Genomic DNA, 24218 nt, shown 5'->3' on the forward strand with positions numbered 1-24218 from the left:
GCTCAGTTGGTTAAGTGCCTTCAGCTCAGGTCATGATCCCAGGGTCCTGGGATCAGAGCCCCACGTCAGGCTCTCTGCTCAGCAGGGAGCCTGCTTCTCCCTCTCCCTCTGCCTGCCGCTCCCCCTGCTTGTGCTCTCTCTCTCTGTCAAATAAATAAAATAAAATAAATTTTTTAAAAAATGGTTCCTGTTTCATAAATGTTTTATTGGGAAAAATAAATGAGACAGCATGGGAAAGCCCACACCTAAGAGCCTGGCAAAAGTGACTCAATGATAGGTATTGTTATTCCATTGTTATTCCATGTAAGTACCACAAAAGGATGAATCAGAAGCAATAAAAAGGCCTAGGAGGAAAAAAAAGAAATGCACATTTGCCATTACCTATTACGTATCATGCCCTATGCCCAAAGCCTTAATTATTTTCATTTATTCCTAATAACCTTTTGAGGTCAATAAAATGATCCCTATCTTACAAGAGGAAACTGAGCCTCGGAGAAATAACTTGTCTAATACCACACAGCTAGGAAACAGAACTTACTGTAACCAAGGTCTGACTCCAAAGACTGTGTTCTTTCTACTATATACCTTGTACTTTCTCATGCTTAAAAATAAGAAGACCCTGCCACTACATATAGGCACCAATAATAAAATTTTAGGAAATGGACAAATTCTCCCATTTTGTACGTGATGAAGCAACTACTGGTTTTGCATGCCTGGGAAAAAGATGGGCAGGGGTCGAATGCAAGCGTACCATCAAGATCCAGACTTGCAGGACTTGGCTTACCAGACCTTCCCAAGGGGCTCTCAGCCAGTTGTTGCAGTAAGAGAGGAGAGAGGGACTATTCCCAGACTGGATACCATACCCAAAAGGATAATGTTCTAAGACTATATCAAACAGTCAAGAAGCCATGAGAGGTTCAGCCTGGGCTGAACTCAAATACCTGATCAAAACACCTAAAACTGGGAGGGAACACAATGCTAGGAACACCTTTACAAGACTCAGTATGTACTGTGTCCTGCATGTGCAAATTGTCTCTATTTCTGGGAAGCACTTTATTATGGCCCAGATGACCACAAGTCAGTATGAAAAGAAGCACTCATTCCCTTAGGTCAGGCCATTATTTTGGAGCATTCCAACAACAACAACAACAACAACAACAACATCACCACCACCACCACCACCACCACCACCACCACCACCACCACCACCACCATCATCATCATCATCATCATCATCATCATCATCATCCAGAACAAGTTCTACAGGAGTACACAGAAACCAGGAACTACAGCTTGCAACTAGGGGAAAGGAGCCAGGAAATGAATTAAGAGAAGATCTGGGGAAGAAGTGAGTCCTAGACATCAAAGGCTTTTGGGAGGGTGGGGAACCAAGCAAAAGGCCTGGGACAAGAAAAGGGAGTGCTTCAGGGGGCTAAGGAAAGATTTTGATAGAAGAAATCATCTCCTACATTTGTAAACCAAAAAAAAAATTTTTTTTTAAACAGCATGTCCCTATCGAACCCTTGCTGTTTAAAGAAGACTCTCCAAGACCTACCGGAAGACTGAAAAAAAAGTGGTATTTTCCTCTGGAGAGGGGAAGGAAAATAGAAGTTGGGTTCTCTAGGACTCTGGGGTGGCAACCAAGGCAAGAATGAGCAGCACCAGGAAATAATCATAGGATAACAGCTCCAAGTACAATCAGACAGGGCTCACCTGCAGGTGGCCTCAAACCCACTTCTGCTCTGATCAGCACTTGAGGGTGCACAACTGCCCACATCCAGCAGGGAATATAAGATTAGCCACTGAGCAAAAAGCCTTTGTCCTAGGAGCCATGCTTGTCAATTTATTTGTTAGTTCTTTTCCAGCTACACCCTAACCTCTTGGCCTCAAAATGAACTGCCTCAATCCTTGTGAGGCCTGCTTTTCCCCGCTTGACCAAACCCATGGTCTTCTTTTTTTTTTTTTTTTTTTTAAGATTTTATTTATTTATTTGACAGAGACACAGCGAGAGAGGGAACACAAGCAGGGGGAGTGGGAGAGGGAGAAGCAGGCTTCCCTCAGAGCAAGGAGCCCGATGCGGCGCTCGATCCCAGGACCCCGGGATCATGACCTGAGCCGAAGGCAGACGCTTAACGACTGAGCCACCCAGGCGCCCCTAAACCCACGGTCTTACAGTTCTACCAGACTCCTCCCACTCACAAGGATACCTGACCTTGACTCTTGTGACTGACTCTATTGTGTGGCTGCTTATGCCCAGGCATAATTAACCAACTGGCTGTGGTTTCCATTGGGGCTAAAAAGATGACTCACAATATCATAAAAATGCAGCCAGGTCACAAAATAGCTCAGTAAAACCCTCCTCTACTCCCCAGCAAAGACAGGTGTCAGGATGCTCAGCATATCACAAAAGGAGGCCCTCAAGGGCAGCTGGTTTCTTACTGACAGGTGACGTTAGGGCTCTTGAGCTTAGTCCATGTCCGTGTATGAGAACATTATTTATGCCATAAATAGATGAAACTCAATCCAGGCAGTCTCTAGGCTGCCTGGAGGAATGTCCAGAGAATACAACAGATGCGCAAGACAATCATTTCTTGCCTCTGAATTTTCTTAACAGCTAACAGCACTTCTCCTTCCTCAGCTGAAGCTGTCTCCAGTTTCCCCCTCCTCCTTCCCTAGAAGAACCAACCCTGCAGGAATCATCAAGGGAGGCACCAGTAATTACTGTTTTCTTTTCTCCACGCTAATGAGACAGTTGGATGGTTCCCCTCCCCACCTCCCTAGCTGGAAGGGAGAATCTAAGGTTTTATAATCTGTAACCCACACACCAAAGCTTGGGCCAGACAGTGCCTCTGCAACTGAACTGTGTAGACGATGGCTTTCTGTCCCCGATGAGACCAGAGCTGGAAAAGGCCCCACCATTTTAGAAAAGGCAGACCAGAGTGGCAAGAGGATCTGTCCAAAGTCACAGAAGGAAGTCCATGAAAGGGCCAGATTCCTACTCCCAATCAGGACACTTCCCACATCATCCAGACTTCTACAGTACAGAATGACTTTGGAAGTGTCCTCAATGTGGAGCCAGGAACTCCAAGTATCAAGTTCACATACTGGTTTTGTTTTTTGTTTTGTTTTTACAGAAAGAACATATGCAAGCATCTGAGTGGGGGTGAGGGCGGGGGAGAGGAAGAGAGAATCTTAAGCAGGCTCCAAGGTCCGTGTGGAGCCAGACACAGGGCTCAATCTCACGACCCCGACATCATGACCTGAGCAGAAATCAAGAGTCAGATGCTTATCCAACTGAGCCACCCAGGCACCCCTACACATAATGGTTTTGAATAGGTACTTAAAAAGCAACAACAGGGACGCCTGGGTGGCTCAGTCGGTAAAGGGGGCTGCCTTCGTCTCAGATCGTGATCCCAGGGTCCTGGGATCGAGTCCCGCATCGGGCTCCTTGCTTGGCGGGAGTCTGCTTCTCCCTCTGCCTGCTCTGCCTGCCATTCCCCCTGCTTGTGCTCTCTCTCTCTGACAACTAAATAAATAAAATCTTTAAAAAAAAAAAAAAAGGCAACAACAATGTTCTGTAGATAGGGACTCAGCCCCAAGAATCTCAGTTCTGGGATGGAAAGGCAGGATCCCAGCACCAATGCCAATTTTACCCCAGATATAATGCCAATTTTACCCCAAAATTAAAATCTCAAGTAGGTGGTCAGGCAAAAAAAGAATCTGTACATTTGGGGGCTCCTGGATGGCTCAGTCGTTAAGCGTCTGCCTTCGGCTTAGGTCATGATTCCAGGGTCCTGGGATCGAGTCCCACATCGGACTCCCTGCTCGGCGGGAAGCCTGCTTCTCCCACTCCCCCTGCTTGCGTTCCCTCTCTCGCTGTCTCTCTCTCTCTGTCAAAAAATTTTAAAGAATTTTAAAATCTAAAAAAAAAAAAAAAAGAATCTGTACATTTTAGCTGGGATTCAGTTCAGTTACGTGCAGACTACAAATACCAAGGGTGGGATCCAAAGTTAGCCTTAAAAATGAACTTCTGGTCTGGTGGCTAAAGGAGGTCCTGAGGATAGTACACTTGGACCTCAGTCTTGCTAGTCCAATCCTCGTATGTCACAGATGAAGAAACTGAATCTAGGAAGCTTCAGAGGAGAGGACCCATGGTGAAGCAGCAGGAGTGAAGGATGTTACAGCCTAGAGCTAGCCACGGCCTGCCTGGATAGCCCCGGTCAAAAAAAAAGGAAGACAGGGTCTCTGGGAAGAGCCAGCACTTGCAAGGGCTGCATTGAGAAGAAAACGGCTCAAGGTTTTAGGCTGGAATAATTTGTAGAATCTAACAAGGCTTATTTTTTCAGCCTGAAAACCAGCTCCTGTCAGCCTCTAAAACCTCTTTCCTTTCCCTCTCACTGTCTATCCTAGCTCTATCATTTCAAGTAGGAATCAGCAACTCCAATCCAGTCCTTGAACTAATTCTGACTCCAGGCAGGAAATATTTAAATCAGTCTTAGCTGCAACCTCCATCCCCTACCCACAGGGCCTGGATATCAACGCCTTCTCCCTATTTGCTACCACAGAGTTGACACTGGGCTCCCTGTGCTATTCCAGGCCACTGCCAGTGCTGACCACCAGACTTCACCTTCTAGAGGTCACAAAATCATGTGACTATTCTATAAATGGGCCTAAGTCCATGTGGTAACCCCTGCCTTAGTCACCTAACAACTCAGGCCCTCCAAGGACTAAAGCCTAGCTCTGAATCCCAGGCCAGATTTCCCCATCGGTTGCCACTCTCCAGACACTGCCTAGGAACCTGAACCTGCACTTGAGTTTGCTGCCCCCCCTACCCTTCGGCAGGGAAGGCAGCATGGTACGGTGGAAATAGCATGCAGACAGACCTGGGTTTGAGCCCTGGCTCTGTCACCTACACTGCATATCCTTAGGCACTGCTCCTTAACTGCTCTTGTGTATCCTCTTAGAGCTCTCATCACTGTTTACCTGTCTCTGTCCTCTATCACTCTCCCCTACTTGGGAACAAGGAATATTTGTTTCCCCATAACTTCGATGAGTCAGTCACTGTCTACTGAATGATCCTCTAAAACTAAGTTCCCACTGTCTGTAAAATAGGGATAATATCGCCGATCTCAGAGTTGTGAGATAAATAGGAAAAAGTCCATAAATTGCCTGGATCAGCACCTTCCTCTACTGTATCATGGATGCCCAGGGCCAAGTGTTTGCCTGTACTGAACTAGACTGCCCATCCTAGAGACACCATGCCTTGCTGAACCTCTAGGACCACATGGACCTGACCTCCAGAGCCTGTTCCACTCCGGTAATTAGACTGAGTGCCAGGTCCTGGGACCTGCCAGTAAAAACAGCTAGAGATAGGACTACTTTCCTCACAGTCAAAGGCAATGAATTTCAAGTAGATGAAGTGTGGGAATATACTAATATTTTAGATTGCAAGGAGGGAGGGAACATGGGGGAGGGGGGTGAGGGAAGGTGTGCTCTGAAGTTGGGGTCTTAGAGAAGAAATCTCAAATTCCAAGAAGTGGCTAAAGTCATCTGTACTGGAGCCTACAGAAGGTCCAGAGACATGAAACAAAGGGGCCGAGGTCACATAGTAAGCTAAAGGGAAGTAAGTCTGGAACCCACCACTGCAGTCTCCCCATCTAGTGTTTTTTTCTATCCTATAGAGCAGATGCACAATGTTCTAGAAAAAGGGGAGGCATAGGGGATACAGTGTAGTGACAGGGAGCAACTCATAAGGGATGTCAAGTGGTACTTATGCAGTTTCTGGCTGGGAGAGGGAACTGAGAAATAAATCTAGCCTTTGGTTTTACAGAGGCCTAATATGCTCTGGAAGCTGAAGGGCAGAAGTTCAATGTGGCTAAAACAAGTGTGAGCAGTTAAGGAAGAAAAAGGGTAAACAGTGTCCTCAAAGAATCATGAGCCCCTCTCCCACAAAAGCAGCTACTCTGGGTGATCAAAACCCTCTTGCCCACCCATCCCCAACTTCTCAACTCAAACTATGTTCCAGATTTGAGGATATGTGTCTTTTCCATTAGAGGGAGCTCAGACTTATAAACTGCAAGTGAAGCACAGAGAAGTGGCAGAGCTCTGCACCAAGTGGAAGAATTCTTTGTCCTATTTACCATATTCACCTGAACTTCTGACAAGTTAAGTGATTTGTCCAAGGTCACACAGCTAATAAGGGCAAACCAGGACTTGTTGGTATCCTGTGTCCTTTTGTGACCATGGTAACTTTCAGCAAATTTGACCTTTATAAAGTTTTGAGAGGTGGGCAGGGCTAGTGACTTCTGCTAAATCATGCCGTCCCTTCTGAAAAGTCTCATTTGGGAAACCTCCAATTCATTTCAGGCCTAGTCTCTTACAGAACTTTCATAATTACCTTCTAACTCAGAGGCCAGCGAACTTTTTCTGTATCGGGCCAGATAGTAAATATTTTAGGTTTTGTGGGCTACAGCAGTCTCTGTAGTATTCCAACTTTGCCACTGTACTATGAAAACACTCAGAGAGGAACAAACAAGTGTGCTGTACCGCAGTACAATTTTATGCAAAGAGGCAGCAGACTGGATTCAGCCCACAGGCCATGGTTTGCTGACACCTGTTCTAACTAATCTACTGTCTCTAATCAACCTGTCTCCCAATCCATCATGCACACTCATATGGCAAGCCCTGTACCATGGATCCCCTTTGCCTACAAGATAAAGTTTAAACTCTACCCCCACCCTCTACCATATCATTCCCCTGCACATTGTACTCCAATTACAGCAGACTATCACCCGGCAACTTCCTACCTTTCCCCCCTGCTATTCCCTGACACCCGCAATGCCCTCCATTCCTCTGTCAATAATACCTATTCAGGGACAAGTTCAAATGGCAACACCTGTGAAAAGTCCTTGCTTGCCTTAATTAGCCCTCTGTATATGGCTGTCCCTCACCCACCACCGCCTCCCCACTCCCCCACAACTGTCAGCCTCATAGGGGCAAGCACTGTGTCATAGTCAACTCTGTATCCTTTGCAGTACCTAACATAGCACCCAGTCTCCGCTGACTGAACAGGCTTGGTTTCTAGGCCCTTTTAAGGTCACTAGAACATGGGGACCTTTGTTTCTAACAGAATACTCACAGCATCAACAGAGCCTTCAGTCGGCTTCAAGAACTGCCCCCCACCTCCCTTTTGTATTCCTTGGGATTGGCCAGGTAACTGGTTAAGACCAAACATTTTACTAGGTGGTTCTAGCCTGTGCTCAGATATGTGAAAAGAGGGATCTTATTTTCAAACCTCTGCCCCTGACCTCAAACTGTATCCTTAATATCAGCCATAAACTGATCCCAGACACATATTTAGCCCTAGATCAGGAGACAGCCTTCTAACAAGCACAGATCCCTGGTCCTGAAGGCAGGGGATTTCACCCAGGGAAAGGCTCAGGGCATGCAGTCCAACCTCAAATGAAGAGGAAACTCAAAATATGTGGTAAGAATCATCAGGAGCATCACCTCTGCAAAGGGATCTCTACTGAGACTAAAGGTCCTGGGCAAGCCTATAGCCCACAAGTATGGCTATCCTAGCTCGGGGAAGCTATGAGGTCAAAGACTAAATTGCTGATGGGAAAAAAACAAAACAAATACACAAAGAATTTTTCTCCTAAGCCCAGAACGGAACAACATTCCATCTGGGTAAGTGAGCTTGTCACAGGCATGGGGTACTTAGCATATCTGCCATTCCAGGATTACTGCTGTCAAATTTTAATTAGGGTAATTAGAGTTAAAAATGTAATTTCATTTCAGGGGTATTTTGAACAGATTCCATTAATTTCTTTTTTTGAAAGAACACAGAAAGGAGGGGCAGGCTGAGTGGAGCAAAGGATTTTGCCATGGGAGAAGTGAAGCCATGTGCCTGGGCCAGATGAGCTTTCAAAACACTGCCCAGAACGCTGAGCACACACCTGTGCAGGCTTGGCCCGGAGGACAGAGAAAGCTCTTCAGCTCTCTTCCTTAGTTCCCTCCCTGAAACTAAGTTTCAGTCAGCATCTGCTAATAAATCTACCTCCTTCTCCCCAACTCCTGCTCCTGTATTACTGCCATTCAGCAGCTACTATTACAGCCCCAAGTCTGGCAAGGGGCACGAGCTTAGGGCTGACAATCTGATTTGCTACATGTTAGGGAATGCATTAATGTCAGGAGTTCCTGGTCACATTTTTATGCTTTTCTCTGTGCTAATTCCCTAGTCTAGAGCGACCCTCCTTGCCTTGCCTGCCTCAACTTTTCCTCTTCCTTCAAAGCACAAATCAAAGTTATCTTCCCCAGGAAAGCTCTCCTTCGTGCCTGTAATCCCAGATTCCCTTGCACATGCCTCCATTAAGGCATACACAGAATACTGTGGTTTGTTTCCTTGTTTGACTCTTGATGCTAGATTGTGAAGTCTTTCATGGCAGAGACTGGATCTTCATATGGGAATCCTTAGGCACTAGCACAAGCCCTGACACGTCGGAAATACTCAATAAATACTTGCTGAATGACCAACAACAGGGGCAATTGGGTCTGACCACAACTGGTAGCTAAGCATGTTAAGCCCTCACGGACTACAATGCCTACAAATACCCAGTCACGAGTTCCTTCCCCCTCCTTGCACAGGGCCAGTTTAGAAACCTGACTTTGCACTCCATGCAGGAGGAAGTCCTCCCATTGATCCCAAATGATGATTGATCTCTCCCATGAGAGCCTGCTTATTCCTTAAGGACCTTGGAAAGGAGATGAGAAAGCAAAAGCAAGCAGAGCATCTCCCCCCATCCTCTTCATCAATGATTTTAAAGAATTTCCTCCAGTCTTTGAAGAGCTCCAGGGAGAGGGCCTGAGCTCCAGTTCAATCTGCGGAAAGATAAAGGATGGCCCTGGTAGAAAGCACTTCATCAGCTTGGAATCTGTGCTGCAAATGCTCAGAAATGTTGTAATGTAGTACAATAAAGAACATGCAATGTGACATAGAACAGCCAAGTCATTTCACTTCTCTGAGCTTCAGCTTCCTTTTCAGACCTATCCCAGTAGGTTACAGTAGGAGAAACATACAAAGGGGCTTTAAACCAGTATTTAACACTCAGTAGGTATTCAATAAATGACTTTTCCATCTGAAGAAGGCACCTGTACTATGTACCTAGCATCATATTATGTTTGTAAGTTGACAGAGGTGAGGAAAAGACATCAAAGGGGGATACAAGGTAACCATTTCTGTTTGCTCAGGGCAGCCCTGCCTGCCTGGTCCAGGGGAAGAGGGACTGTTGTGTCGACCAGTATAACCAGAGCCACTTCATGGGAATCAGATTCTCCTTCGCTAGGAGCACTCCTATAGCCTCCTCCCAGGCTCCCCAGGCCTGGCTGCAGGCCCATTATCGATCCATTTCTAATTAGGACCTGTGTCAGTGCTTCTGACAGAAGGTCAGGGCCTAGGCTGCCTCTGCTGGCCTCTGGCCAAAGCCTGAAATGCTCTGCCCAGGGTAGACCCAGAGAACCACCACTTCTGTGGTAGAAAAGAATACCAGACTGAACTCATCATAAAGCAGCATAAAATTTTAGAGCTGAAAGGGTCCTTTACGAGCATGAGCTTTGTTGTATTATAGGTGAGAAAGCTGAGGTCCAGAAAAGAATCTGTCCAATATGGTACAAAAAAGATCTTGATAATTGCTTCCCAACCTGGCTACACAACAGAAGGACTCTGGGAACTTGTTAAAAATATAGTTTTCTAGGCCCCACCCCAGAGAACCTGATATGGAACATATGCAGTGGCTCTGTCTCTTTTGCTAAGTAGATGATCATCTTCCAATAAAAGTGAACCCTGAAATCACAGGACCAGTTTGCAGCTAGGTTCAAATCCACCTTGCGTCATAATAGTGCCATTTAGAAGCAACCCTCTGTTGTCTGACCCAACCATAACAAGGTTATTCTAGAGGCCTCAGAAGTATCTGTCATAAATGGTTCAGACTTCTAACGGTCCACTAGTGTGGCTGTCGGCAAAGACATTTCCTTTCAAAACTAGTTTGAAACTAAAATGTCTCTTATGAAGATTAGAAATACCCAAGGAGGGGATAGCAGGGAATTGTGGGAAATGGTGTGGTACTGAGTTTGAGACATGGGGCATGCGGAGATGTTGTCTGTGTACAGGGGAGGCCTTGTGTGGATATGTAAGGAAACTGTGGTGTCTGAGGCTTGCAGGTACCTCCGTAACACATACAATTCTGAGCACCTGGTTAGAGAAGAGTGGACAGGGAATATTGGAGGATAAATGTGTGGGTACATGGCAGGAGGAGGAAGTAGATAACCTGAAGATGTAAGGGAGATAATACGGATTTGTATGGAAAGGAAGCAATGTGTGCACCTTTGTGACTCAATTTTGTGTCTATGTATTGCAAAACATATGAACTTGTAGGGACAGGAGGGAGTGTGTGTGGCCTAGACACTTGTATGCATAAGAAAACAGATCCATGAGTATATCTGACTCATCCAGCCCTAGCTTTGCCTGAAGGCTCGTACCACTCAAGGGCAGGCCTGTCTGCAGAAATTTCTCATTAAAAATGACATTATGACAACTACTAAAAAAAAAAAGAAAAATGGTAACACGCCCCCCAGCATCGTGGCAGGTTAAAAAAAAGTCAATGCCAATAAAACACGACAGACATATAAGAAGCAATTATGCCACGATTATTTCTCAGCTTCACAAGGGGAGGTGTTTATTTGGAGTTAAATATTGTATAGCTGATTCACATCTCAACTCAAAGGACTGGATTTCCTGGGTAACTTGGGAAAGAGGGCAAGAAAGAATAAAGTAGGTAGAGAAAGGTAAACAACAAAGTTTAAAAAAGGGGGGGAGGACTGGAGAAATGGGAAGATGAAAGAGAAAAGGTTGGGGAAAAAAACAAAAATAAAAGGCAAGTAGGTTACAAGAGATAGGGAGAAGGGAAGGAAAGAAGAAAGAAAAAAGGTAGAAAAGACAGGAGAGATTTCCTTTAGGCTGGCACTTAGCACGCTCTATAGCAGGATTTCTAGCCAAGGGGATGATGGGTGGAGCAGGTGGTAGGGCCTGATCTCTATACTTCCTCATTGCTTTTAGTTGAGATTTTATCCTTTCCAACCTGGGGTGAGGTGGAGAAGAGGGCGCTGTTTTAAAATGTTTAATCTCCTTTTTTTAGTTGCCCTACTTTAGAGCAAGTCCCCTCAAAAACCCTGGAAACAGGTCCAATCCCAGGCTCTGCCTACTACAGAAGCATTATAAGAATTTCCCACGGAGGAGAAGGGCAGGCGACAGTCAGAAAAATAAGGAATAAAAGGGTGGGGATTAGCGGTGGGGGAAAGTGATGCAAAAGGGAGGGCAGTAGGGCTCAAGGAGAAAGGAGCTGGAGGGGAGGAAACAGAAGAAGCAGAGACGGATCTTTGCGCTGAGGTTCCTTGTTGCTGAGCTGTCCTCTACATCTTTCTAGGTAGAAAAAATAAGGTCAATCTGATGCTAGCGACAGAAAGACCGTTTGTGCTGAGACTGAGCACGTTTACTAACTGCCACCTCAACCCTCCCTTTGCACAAGATGATAGAGCTGTGCCAAGAAATGGAGTTTGCTCCAGCTCTACCAACCACCCCAAAGTAGCCAAAACCCCTTGCCCCATGCCCTAAGAGTGCGTGAGGCAGGAGCACCAAACAAAGGTCTGGAGTTTGAAGCAGGGCCTGCCCAGGACCCCAGAAAAGCTCTGCTTCCTTCCCGGGACCTCAATTTCATCTGCAAAACAAGGGGAGTAAAGGTGAAGCTCTCTTAGAGGCTGCATAGTCTATGAATTTATAGAAGCTGCCTCCCACAGAGGGTGAGATGTAATGTGGGAATTTTCCTAACCTATCAAGTCATAACTTCATTCTTTCCACTCTGAGTTATGGCCAGTTTGAAGCCAAGGAGAAGTCAGACCCAGAATGGCAGCTGTCCCTGACACTACTATCCATTTGGCCCTGTCCAAAATTTAGTCCCTTGCCCAGACCTGTTTATCTCCTAGGTCACAAACAGATGCTCAGGCCCAAGAATTGTTTTGTCTGACCCACATAAATTTGTTTAAAAACCTCTGAATTGGGGCGCCTGGGTGGCTCAGTCAGTTAATCGTCTGCCTTCGGCTCAGGTCATGATCCCAGGGTCCTGGGATTGAGCCCCACATCAGGCTCCCTGCTCAGCAGGGAGCCTGCTTCTCCCTCTCTCTGCCTACTTGTGTTCTCTGTGTCAAATAAATAAAATCTTTAAAAAAAACCCTCTGAATTAACTGCTAACATTTCAAATCAGATCTCGTGTTTTTAGAAAATTTTCCAGCTTCTCAAAAATATGAGCTCTCAGGGCACCTGGGTGGCTCTGGCAGTTGAGCATCTGACTCTTGGTCTTGGCTCAGGTCGTGATCTTGGGCTCCCAGCATCAGGCTCCTCACTCAGCGGGAAGTCTGCTGGAGATTTCTCTCCCTCTGCCCCTGCCCACATGTGCGTGCTCTCTCTCTCAAATAAATTAAATCTTAAAAAAAAAAAAAAAATCAAGAGTTCTGGCAACCCTAGAGCCCGTGGGGTAAAGGTCAAAGGGCCTACTGTAATCCTATAATTTATCTGATACCTTCTCATCTAAAAAAAAAAATTCCATACTAACATGATTTAATATGAGTAAGCTTTTCAATTACTAGTTATAATATTTAAACTAATTCAACTCCAAAAAATCTGAGTACACTGACACTTCAGGAAGGTATGTTTTATCCAGTGATTTCATATATGCAGCCATGTGTCCCAGTTTGAGAAACTCCAACATAGTTTATCTACTCACTCAAAACATACTCGGGTCCTATGGTAAGCACTGGGAAAACAGTAATTAACAAGACAGGCATGGTTCCTACCTTTGTGGAGCTCATGGTCCAGTAGGATATAATGGGGAAAAAGCTATAGAGAGTAGGGAGCACAAAGAAACACTAAGCTAAGGATCTCAAATAGGGACTTGCCTGTAAAAGGAAAAGGTTTAATTAGGCCTTTGTTGCTGAAAAGTCCTTTCCAGCTCAAAATTCTACCAGCATCACAAGAACTTAGCCCAATATCCTTTTCGAGTTCCTAATACTTATTAGCTTCCTCCCTTTATCTGGGAAATCATGATCAGTTATCATGGAAATTACCATGGTGCTCCACATACAAGATGATTTTACAGTAATTACAGAAGCCAAAGGGAAAAGGCAACAAGAAGAGTCACTCAGAAAAAGTCACCTACTTTCCACACATAGGAGCTGCTGCTCATTGCAGCTAGGTGGGGAGAAAGACCAGGGACTAATTCCTAAGTAAAATAGTTTTATATTAGATGTCATGGTTTCTTTCATGAGGCATTGGGACCCACCTTCCATACCCCCACCCCCGCCAAACTTGTGTCAGAGACTGTGAAAAATGCTAATTTTATAAGGACAAGGTTCACTGAGCCTTGACTAGTTGTTGTCCTTGTGAAATCCTAAGACAAGCCAAAACACAGATTTTTTTTTTTTTTAAAGATTTTATTTATTTATTTGAGAGAGAGAATGAGAGAGCATGAGAGGGGTGAGGGTCAGAGGGAGAAGCAGACTCCCCGCTGAGCAGGGAGCCCGATGCGGGACTCAATCCCGGGACTCCAGGATCATGACCTGAGCCGAAGGCAGTCGCTTAACCAACTGAGCCACCCAGGCGCCCCAAAACACAGATTTAATAGCCAACAGGGACACCAGAGTTTCTAATAAAATGAAGATAATTCATCTAGTCCCAGGGGACTAAGAGCACTGTAACTGGGCAAAGTCCCTTCAATATTAGAGTTCCAAACAGAGCGGGGTTGGCCCAAACGGACCAAGCAAGTAGCAAAAATAAGTACAGCTGACCAAGTGTTTCGAAGAAAAAAGTGCCAGTCTGGTGATAAATGGCAACTGGCACTGGATCACAGAGACAACAGGAAATGGTGAGGGCTCTGACAAACTTGAGAACAAATATGTCCTATCTAAAGAAGCCAGCCAATAAGGAAACAGTATGTGAAATGAACAGAAATGAAGAACGTGATTCTTTAAACAAAAGCATTTTGCCAAACTAAGCTGGTAATGCAGACTTGTCCAAAGATCAGAATCATATCCCTGTGCCAAAGACCAAAAAAAAAGCCAAGCTACAAGCTTCTTAAACCTGGACAGGCCAGTGCACAAGGAGTCACAATACACGGAGTCCCTGGTAGAGAGCTCAGGAAGTGAAGCCTTCCACAAAATCGCTGGGGGCTATTCCCACGTCTGTGAATACGAAAATTGTTCCAGCCCCTGAAACTTCCTCAAAAAATCCTCCTCCCTCTTCAGGAGAAATCAGTCACCCTCACAACCCACATGCCAGGACCTCTGATCTCATACAAAGTATCTCCACTGAAAGGCAGCCCCAATATCCCCAGGCTGGCGTCCAACTCAAAACAAAACAGAAAAACACTGCAGGTCAAGTCAAACAAAATATGTATGCAGGCCAGAAACACCCCAAGGGGCTGCCAGTTTGCAATCCCTGATCTAGAGGAGAAGATCCTCTGACTAGTTCTAAACAGGAAGGATTTAGGAGTCCCCTAAGGACGCCTAACTTCTGCCAGAGGAACTGCTTTTCCAAGGAGCTATCCAGGGTCCTACACCACTTGGCTCCTGAGCTTTAGAACCCATGATTCCACCTCCTTCTTTTGCTTAATCCACTGTCAAAAGTATTTTTTTAAAAGAAAGATTTAAAGATATTAGGTACCTATTACATACAAGGCACTCTAGGGATACAAATGCCCTGAACCTTACTTCTCTGGACTTTTGACTTTACTACTTATAGTTCTATGTCGTCCTGGACCCAGTGCTGACTGTCTGCCACCCGAATTACTAGAGATCCAAACCACTTCTCTATATACCACATTCAATCCTATATACCATATTGATTTTAATGGCTTGGCTAGCCAGTAAAATGAAGGCTCAGCAGCTTGGTCCCCCTAAAAGGGTTATCTTTAAAACTCCTGTCCCTGAACTCTAACAACTAAAAGCTGTTTTCTTTGCAGAAGAGCACAACTGCCCCATTACAGTCAGATGTCCTTGGGAGTGAACAGTACAATGCTAAATTAAATGTATGCTCTCCCCTGAATCAAGATGGCATTCCCATGCTTTACTCCATTATGACTCTCATCTCCAGATTTCCTCAGCATTTCCATAAAAGCAGTAACATCTTTGTCAAACAGAAAAGAAGACTAGCTGCCCTTGAAATAGTAACTCAATCCAAGGAGGGAAGGTTTATTGCTGGAAAAATTTTGTTTCTTATTTACCAAGTCCTTCAAACTAGATTTATGAGCAGGGGAGAACACAACAAAAATGGTTTTTAGAAAAAGGCATCTGGCAGCAGGGAGGAGCATGGCATGGAAGAGGGCAAGAAAGGATGCAGGGAGGCTAGTTAGGAAGCTCCTATAGTCCCGCCATGGCCAAAACAGGCTCCATGTCTGAAAGAGGGTATGGTCCTACAGTCCCTAGCTGACTACCTGCTCACTGAAGACAGTCTCATTCATCTGAGTATCACCCAGCATCTAGTACCATGCCATTACATGGTAGGCACTCAAAGGTCATAGACCCATAAACCACCACTCCTGTGGGAGTTCTCAGTGTACATATCAAAGAAACTACGGCCCAGAGAACTTAAAGTGATTTGCCCAAGCTCACAGAATGGGTGAGTGGTAAAAAGCAAAGAACGAGGGCTTTGGAGGCAAGAAGGTCTATGTTCACATCCAAGGTTGCTGTGAGGCCTTGGGCAAACCACCCAACTCAACCTTTCTCCGTCTGTTTTCTCAGCTGCAAAATAAGAATACCTATTTTTGGGGGCACCTGGGTGGCTCAGTCGTTAAGCATCTGCCTTCGGCTCACGTCATGATCCCAGGGTCCTGGGATAGAGCCCCGCATCGGGCTCCCTGCTCAGCGGGAAGCCTGCTTCTCCCTCTCCCACTCCCCCTGCTTATGTTCCCTCTCACTGTGTCTCTGTCAAATAAATAAATAAAATCTTTAAAAAAAAAAAAAAAAAAAGAATACCTATTTTTTGTAGAGTTGCCATGAGGATTAAGACATACACTGTCCCCTAGATACAACCACCAATTTACAGGAAATTCAGAACACGGAAAACCCTACAGGAAAAACCCAGTTACTTCAACAAATAAAGGTAACAACAACAAAAATAGAAGTGAAATTACAAAATTAAGGGACTTAAGATATGTAACAACCAATTAAAATGTGTGGATCTTATATGAATCCTAAGTCAAACAAACTGTAAAAATAAGATTGTGACATTTATGAGATAATTGGAAATTTGAACACAATCTGGATTTTGATAGTATTAAGGTAATTGTTAAATTTTATAAGGTATGAAAATGGCATTGTGGTTGTGTTTCATGTTTTTTAAATAAACTTTACCCCAACATAGGGTTGGAACTCACAACCCTGAGATCAAGAGTCACATGCTCTCTTGACTGACCCAGCCAGTTGCCCCTGTGGTTGTTTTAAAGTCTTCCTTTAGAAATATATTGTGGAATAGTTAAGGGCAAAATAGAACAGTGGAGATTTTCTTCAAAGCGCAGGATGAGGAGAAGTAGGTAGGGGTATAAACAAAATATGATTGTGAATTGAAGCTGAGTGATAGGTATATCATGCTTCATTAACCTACTCTGTCTACTTTGTATATGTTTAAAATTTTCCATATTAAAAATAATTGGTTAGGTTTAAATCCTGGCAACTCCATTTACTAGCAGTGTTGACTATAGGCGTATTTCTTAACCTCCTAGTGTCTCAGTTTCCCATCTATGAGGATCAACAGAACCTACTTCTTAGGGTTGAGGTGAGAATAAATATGGTTTTTATATATACAGATTTTTTTTAAAGAAATCTTTTTTTTTTAAGATTTTATTTATTTGACAGAGAGAGAGAGAGACAGCACAAGTAGGCAGAGAGGCAGGCAGAGGGAGAGAGAGAAGCAGGCTCTCCACTGAGCAGGGAGCCCGACGTGGGGCTCGATCCCAGGACTCTGGGATCATGACCTGAGCCGAAGGCAGCCACTTAACCAACTGAGCCACCCATATTTGACATATAAAATTATATAACACGTAAATGATATAAATGTACAAATATAAGTCTTATAATACATCATTTATAAAGATTTCTATATACAGAAAGAACTTAGCACATAGTAACTTCCAATAAACATCAGCCCTGTTAGTATGAACACAAGGTACCAGGCATGGTATCTCAACGGAGTGGGCACCCAACACATGGCAGCAATTATTAATATGAAACACAGACTTAGGTTTAGAACCTAGGTCAGATTTTTAATCAAGTACTCAACTAGTCTCCTCGACAGAAAGCCGAAATACCCTCTGGCAAAAATGTTCCCAGTGGCAGCTCTAACATCCCCAGTCTCTCCTGACAAATATCCCAGGACCTGACACAGGATCAGGACCTGACTAATGTTTAACATGGAAGTGCTGCTCTCTGGGAACAGGCAGGGCCACCTTATTTCCCCCAACCAGATAATTTAGGGTACATTTTCTAATATTTGCTGACAGAACAAAGAGGAAAGGCTCTAAGAAATGATCAATGTTCATGCCAGTCTTCAAAGTGATTTGGTAAAACTACAGAAAATAAACACCCAGCTAGGGTCGACCCAGCAGGATAAAAGCTGACAAAGAAATGGCAATTTTTCCCTGAGCAAATATACAAGTAATAGATGAGCTCAGAGAGACTAAGCTCTTTAGGTTTTGGCATTCCCATCTTGCCCCCTCCTCCTTCTTTTAAGAGAAGACAAACTCTCAACATACTTCAAGTAGGACTGTTCACTGGATTAATTTATTCCCTGAAATGATGTAATTATAGGCAAAGAGTCATTCTCATCCTTCTATCCAGTTTAAATACAAATTGGCTTGGGAACAGACCTTTTCCACCTGCTCCAGAAGGCTATGAGAAGGCATCCCACCCTTAAAGTATGAGACACATCCTCCCCCCTCCACCTCAGCTCATTAGCAGGAATAGGGATGCCACTCAATTTAGTCACTCGTGTGCTTCTGTTCAAGATGTTCCCGTCACATACAGAATGTCCTCTATCTCTACAGCCTAAAATCTCCTGTGACCATACTTTCTGGGAAAAAAGGGAGGAGAAGGGACAGGGGCACAGCAACTGAGAAGGGATATCTGGGTGTTGCCTCTGAGTAGTCTGGGAGATATAGTCCAAACACAGAAATACTGGTTCACACACACACACAAATGTGTGTATATATATATGTGTGTGTGTGTATATATATATATATATATATATACACACACACACTTATAGAAAAGAAATATCGGTTCACAATTTATAAGCACAGACAGAATACAAAAAACGGAAGTGGTCCCAGATAATATACAGTCACTATCTTTATCCTACAAAACCCAGTGAAATGCTCACACCTCCATAAATGTTCCCTGGGTACCACCCCCCCCAAAAATGCAGCAGTCTCTCCCTCCTCTGAAATCCCAGTCTCTTTTCCTTTTTATGGTACTGCTGAGAATTCATATTATGGTTCTTAAAATTCACTTCGGTAACTATGCACCAATCAGCATGACTTAAAATGAAAAATATAGACAATGCTAAGTGTTGACACGGACATGGAGCAACAGGAATTCTCTCATATACCACTGATGGCAGTGTGATCTGGGATGCCTCTGAAAAGTGTTTGGCAGTAACTACTAAAGCTGAACATACACCTACCCTGTGGCTTGAGGTTGGAGAACACTAACTGCTCCCCCCTGACCCCCTGAAGTTTTTCCTAGCCTTCTGCCACATCACTGCCCCTGTCTAAATACTTCCATCATTCTTTTCTCCAATCCTAGAGGCTGATTCAGACCACTCTTCCTGGTCACTCCAGCCCAAAGGGATCTCCTCTTCTATGGAAAACTCTGCCATTTACCTATTAACTCTGACAAATGGCCCATGTATTCTTCACATATAAATTTCATCATCTGGTTTTATAATGTACTTTTTTACTTTTAGTAACATTATCTAACTTGCTCCTCACAATAACACTGTGAGGAAGTTAAGATAAGGAGTATTAATCCCCTTTTATAGATGACAAAAAGGAGGTTCCAAGAGGAAAAATGACTTATTTCCGTTTACCTGGCCAAATTAGTGCCAGGGAACAAGAGTAGACCTTAGTCTTCCAAACCAAGCTATCTACACCAAACTGCCTTACTGTCAGATACATATTCATGATAATCTTATCTCCCCAAAGAGACCATGGGTTTCCTGAAGGCAACAATATGCTATACATGTTTACATCCCTCACAGCACCAAGAAGGCACTAGGTGGGCTCCATACAGTTTGGATGACTGATTTCAATATTGTCCACAATCTTCGAGATCAGGCACAGACATATTTCCTCTTCTTCTAGACCTCATAGGCAATGCTAAATTAATTGCTGGAAGAAATTATGAACACAACACAGCATCCCAAAGAACTTTTTTGAGTGTAGAGACCAGGAAAGAGGAAGACCCCTTCAAGATCAGGGTAAGTTCAACAGTCCCTCCATTTCCTAAGGGATCTGTGCTGCAAAGAGTCAAAGGCGGCTGGTACAGACAGTGGCAGTGGGCTTCAAGAACCACAATTTAATCACAACTAGTAAGTCACAAATTGAGCAAATGCCAGAAACCACACCTAAAATAATTCACTTGCAAGCAAAATAGAGAACTATCTTATTTCAAAACTGAGTATAATAAAATAATTCAATATAAAACTTAATTTTCTTCCTTCCTAAATAAGAACCTAGACAATATCAAATCTTTCTGGAAGCCAGCCAGAGAATTGATGTGAAGAAAACAGGGAAAGCACTAGGCAGATGTCTGGACACCCAAACCTGAAGGACAATGTTGTCCCCTACCCTCACATTCTTCACTTTATAAAACACTGCATGTGGGACACCTCAGCAACAGAGGATAAAGGGAGGGAAAATAAAGGTAGGGAGGGCACACCTGGGTGGCTCAGTTGGTTAAGCACCCGGCTCTTGATTTTGGGGCTCTTGATTTTGGCTCAGGTCATAATCTCGGCTCAGGTCATGATCTCAGGGTCTAAGCCCCATGTTGGGCTCCTGCTCAGTGGGGAGTCTGCTTCAAGATTCTTTCTCTCCCTCTGCCCCTCCCCCTGCTCGAGTGAGCCTGTGTGTGTGTGCGTGCGTGCGCTCTCTCTAAAATAAGTTAACTCTTTCTAAACATTGGAAGTCACATTCAAACAGGTCTCCTTGCCTAGTGATACATCCATCAATTCTATTTCTAGTCTGAACCCTCAACCCAAATATCTGGGCCAAGGAAGCAGGAATAAGCAGCAGCTAGGATCTACTGTACTTCTCTGTCTCCCTCTCAACACTGAAAATAATTTGAGGGCAGGAATTATGTCCTGCTTGCTTTTATGTTCTCCATAGAGAGAATACAGCAGGTACTCCAAATACCTGGAAATGAATGACTGAACTTTGGGATGGAAAGCAGGTACCCAAGCATAAGCATGCTACAGCAGCTAGGTAACCTACTTAGCATGGTAACTCCACCAAGACCCTAATTTTAGTCTTTTAATTGGTGTGAAAATCAATTTAGGGTGAGTCTTTAAGGTCTGAAGAAAAGATATTCTTGTGTTCAACTGATTCAGGCGTAGCTGTAATTATTATATTGACAAAACCGTCATTCAGTGTCAGCTTACAGCTATCTGGAAGAACAAAGTCCCAAAGCCTTAAAATGGTCTGTGTAAGCAGGGAACAACATTTGACTTCTCAGTGTAGCATGATCATACTTCCAGAAAGGAAACCCAGACCTAGAGAAATAATGAGTTATGGAAATGATTCTTTTAAATCTACTGCTGAGCTTGCTTTCACTGGCACAAATAATTACAAAAGAAACTAGACAAACAGATCAACAGACACCATGCAAACAATACCTTTAACTAGGCTTAGTAAAATCCTTAATAAAACAAACAGGAGACTGCTAAATACCAGATAAATGCCTCTGGAATGAAGAAAACCTGGCCAATAATATTAAGCTTATAAGCCTGGCCTTCTAAAAGAGAATACTTACTTGGAATAAAGCAATGATTCTTACCTTGACAAATAAACAGAACTATTCACTCTCTACAGAGGGCATTTCAAGGGCCAGGTAACCTCAGCAGAGGTATCTACCTCATAAAGCTAAAGCTCTAAGGAAATGCAAATTTCTGGTCTAGTGTTTTTTCCAGCCCTAGTACTGTTTGGGTATCTTATAGTGTTTTTTTAATGTTCTCTTTATTCTATGATTTTAAACAGTTTGCTACATATTTAAATATAATTTTTTATAGTCTTAGACTCCAAGTTTGTCCATGGGACAACAGCTCCAAGTTTATAATGGAACTCGGCAGACAATTTGATAAATTCTTCTCACAAGCAATTTTTCAGCAATCTGTCCACTCTAAAAAGCAATATCCATCTGTTTATATACCGAAAGGTATCTGTGAACCCAGAATTTAGCCCTCTGACATACTCTCAATGCTCCTTCTAGAGACGAATTCTCAAGCCACTTACAGCTTGAGAACCGTAATTCATACTATTAAGAGGTAAAAATATCATTCAAGATTATCTAGTCCAACCCTGTTGTTTTAGACAGAAAGACTGAGATCCCAGAGAATATCAGGTAATTATAATTACATGTCTTTGGCAAGCATCAAATGCCTGCTATTTCCGCCAGTAGAACCACACTGGGCATGTGGGGAGAATGGCCAGACTTGCACTTCAGTCAGTGGAGCACTCCAAATACATGTGTCTGAGCCTCAGAAAAATCTACATATTTAACCACAATCTCCCTACCCTTACCCCTGCATGGAGAGCAGGGGGCAGTGGACAGCCTAAATGACCTTTTGGGAATATAAACTAGAACCCAGTGATAATATTCCATCCTCCCCCCCTCCTCTGATGAGGTACAGCCCACTTATTCACATCAAGTCCATTATGAAGTAAAAGAGACACTAAAACCAAAGAAAAAGAAGGGGCTGTGGAAACAAAAGATAATAGGGTGTCTGAGTGGCTCAGTCAGTTAAGCATCTGCCTTTGGCTCAGGTCATGACCCCAGGGTCTTGGGATGGAAGTCCCACATTGGGCTCCCTGCTCAGCAGGGAGCCTGCTTCTCCCTCTCCGTCTACCGCTCTGCCTACTTGTGCTCTCTCTCTCTCTGTGTCAAATAAATAAAATCTTAAAAAAAAAAAAAATCTTTAAAAATAAATAAATAGGTAACTAATTAATACTTGGGTAGATGCCTATCTCTAGTTATTCACGTAAGCAGGGAGACAAAAATGAGTAGAGAAGGACCTCCAAACCTTTTTCTCTCTGGCTCCCACCCTTTTGGTCTTTTACAAAATTTAAGGGAGGTCTTAGACTATTTTATGATGAAATGAGGCCGGCCAGAGAAGGAAAGGAGTTGGCCAAGCCCACAGACTGAGTTAGTAGCAGGAACCAGACAGAATGATCCTCAGGCTCATGACTGGGTTTCCCAGTTTATCCCACTGCCCCCCTCTCTCTAATCCTCAGAGTCTAGGAGCTGTACGCCACCTCGGGTCTAAAACTTTCCTTACAGAACCTAGTGGGAAGTTGTAGGTCAGCAGGCTAACATTACTAGTCATCTCCCCTTCCAATTATACATTTTATACATGAAGCTAAAAGAGAAAAAAAAAAAACAAAACTAGGTTTTTATAGACATTCATGTCTATATACCCCTTCCCCCTACCACTGCCTAAGAAAAAAAAGGGAAGAGAGAAAGGAGGAAAGAAAATGCCTCTCCAAGAGATATACTATCTAAATCATGATCTAGAATCATAAAATGTGGGCGCCTGGGTGGCTCAGTTGGTTAAGCGACTGCCTTCGGCTCAGGTCATGATCCCGGAGTCCCAGGATCGAGTCCCGCATCGGGCTTCCTGCTCAGCAGGGAGTCTGCTTCTCCCTCTGACCCTCCCCCCTCTCATGTACTCGCTCTCTCTCATTCTCTCTCTCTCAAATAAATAAAATCTTTAAAAAAAAAAAAAAATAGAATCATAAAATGTTATTGCTAGAAGGGACCCTCATAGTCATCTAGTCATTATTTTCTATCATTATTCAGATGAATAAACCGGGACCTTCGCCACCTGACAAAAAGACTTGGAGTACAGAGCAGGGTCTCCTGACTCCTGTCCCAACAAAAATCCCTCATGGTCCCTCCCCATCCTGTCCCACCCTGACCTGCCCCATCCCACCCTCTGCCTCCACCACTGTTATCTAAGCTACTGAGATCTGCTGCCTTTCTGGATGCAAGCTCCGGAACCTACAGCTTACTTACCTTTGTTTTCCCAGTGCCTAGCAGGTAGTAAACACAGGTGACTTACAGAGGGCCACATAAGCAGATGGAGAGTCTCAGCACCAAAGGCGTTGTCTAGAAAAAATGTAAGCCTTCCTTGGCTTAACATAAGCAGTCTTCAGGGCTATGCAGGGCCTAAATGTCTGGGATCTAATATTTCCTCCTTTTCTAAACTGATGTTTACATCATCCAGTTTAGCCAGGAATAGTTACCAGATGTGTTGTGCAATACTGTCCCTCACCCATGCTTCCCACCCCCAACCCTCCCCTTGGAGAACTAGGATCAATAACTAGAAGGTAAATGAAAGCAGACGTAAGATGAACCTGCATGAGAAATCCACCTCCTCTCTTATGTCTTCACCTCAATAATCAGCAACCCCATCTATATAACTGCACCAGATAGAAATCTAGAAGTCATCCTTGATGACTCTCCACACCAGTAATCTTTGTGTCTCACTGCTCAAGTCCTTCTACACATACACATCCTTCATTGGAAACACCATCATCTCCTACCTGTATTACCACAACAGCCTCCTTCTAACTGGTCTTTTTGCCCATGGTGCTCTAGACCTCCAAACCACTCCCCAAACAGGTAGCTAGAGATATCCTTCTAAAATGCCCATAGGAGCATGGCCCCCCTTTCACCTCGAAATGAAGTCCAAACTCGTCAACCGGGACAACAAGGCCCTTTCATGACTTGGCTTCTGCTCTACCTACCTTACCAGTCTCATCTCATCTCTTGCCATACACCCCCATCTTTTGCTTTATGCTCCACCCAGAAATCTTGAGAAACGTGAGAGATGTATTTACCCCTCT

At 44.0% G+C, this 24218-nt stretch overlaps 1 protein-coding gene across 11 annotated transcripts in view; it reads right to left on the reverse strand.

Moving 5' to 3' along the window:
• The window catches only part of RALY (RALY heterogeneous nuclear ribonucleoprotein), an 80038-nt gene that overhangs the window by 51042 nt on the left and 4778 nt on the right, over window positions 1–24218 (reverse strand). The window lies entirely within an intron of this gene.

This window comes from Leptonychotes weddellii, chromosome 10 (genome assembly GCF_054177405.1).
Source record: "Leptonychotes weddellii isolate Sample4059 chromosome 10, ASM5417740v2, whole genome shotgun sequence".
NCBI lineage: Eukaryota > Metazoa > Chordata > Mammalia > Carnivora > Phocidae > Leptonychotes > Leptonychotes weddellii.